Raw genomic sequence first — 1,317 nt, 5'->3', positions numbered from 1 at the left:
TTATAGCTTTTAAAGCATAATTTTTGGTTTAAAAGGGCTAATTGCATTATAAATTAATACATAACTGAGCTGCTACCTTACTGTTATCATTGCTAATCTACTTACTTTGTGGCTCAATACCCAGTTGAAGATGAGGAAAGTATTTATCTAAAAACACAAACATTGTTGTGTAATTTAATAAAATTGTTGTGAAAATTGACATACTTACTAATATCTTTTTTAATAGCTAATCCTAGTTGCTCATTAGTAGATACTTTGCATAACACTCTAGCAAACGTCTGTAAATTGTTGGGATCAGTTTGAACAGCTTCTGTGACAGCAGCAAATAGGACATCACATTGATCAGGAATAGAAGGAGCAGAATCAACCTTAGTGACCACTTCTTCTGTTAGCAAATGCTCTCTGTAATGTAACAGACAGACAGTACTTAAAGGATCATGAAGAGATTGTGAGGAAGGAAGGTGATTTTCCATGATAGTGAGAATTTCTATAGTAGAATAGACCGTGCAATAGTAATACAATAACTGAGTGATATTACTCACTTAGCTTTTCAGCTGCAGCAGTCTCTCCCATAGACACAAGTGCATGTATTAATGAGTCAATGGTGGCCCCTCCTTTACTGTCAACATCATCAGCTCTACTTAACCATTTGTCAAGACATTCGGTCAAACTACGGGATGCATCATGGGGATGGTTATATTGAATGACATCCATTGTAGGCTTTCGTAGTCCTAGTCTCAGTCCAAACTCATGAAACTTAGTTCCTGAGAAGCCACATTCCTTCAAAAAGTCAAAAATATGAATTAAGTCCTTTATATCTAAATGCACAAACAAAAATAAGGGCGAGTCCAAATAGGAAAATACCTAAGTTGGAGCCCATAGAAGTGGCCATAGCTCCCTGGCAATGAACAATGGGGCCAGTGGCCCAGCAGGCCAAAAACTGTTTCCTTGTGTCAAAAACCTCCTTCTGCTCTTATCGTCTGTCTTGTATCCGAGGTGAAAAGGAGCCCCAGGCCAGGGCCTCGACCAGGGCAGGCACTGCCAGGCAGGGCTGATTTAGTCAGGCGGGCCTGACCCTGACTAGGGCTGATTGGCTGAATCACGCTTGGGTGGGGCTGGTATTTTGAAAAGTTGTGGCTCTCCTTTCTCTTGTCCTGCTTTATCTCGAGCTTTATCTTCAGATATAAAGACGGATCTGCTATTGCTGATGTATACGTGTGGCTCTGGCAGTCACTGAAGTAGTTCAATACTGAAGAGAGGTCATTGTTCCTTAAATTTGTATCAGGACAGTCAAGACTACCAACAAAACTAAGCGAC

Source organism: Amphimedon queenslandica, unplaced genomic scaffold (genome assembly GCF_000090795.2).
Source record: "Amphimedon queenslandica unplaced genomic scaffold, v1.1 AMPQUscaffold_12319, whole genome shotgun sequence".
In the NCBI taxonomy this organism is placed as follows: Eukaryota; Metazoa; Porifera; class Demospongiae; order Haplosclerida; family Niphatidae; genus Amphimedon; species Amphimedon queenslandica.
The sequence above is the reverse complement of the archived record's forward strand: the minus strand, read 5'-3'. Positions refer to the sequence as shown.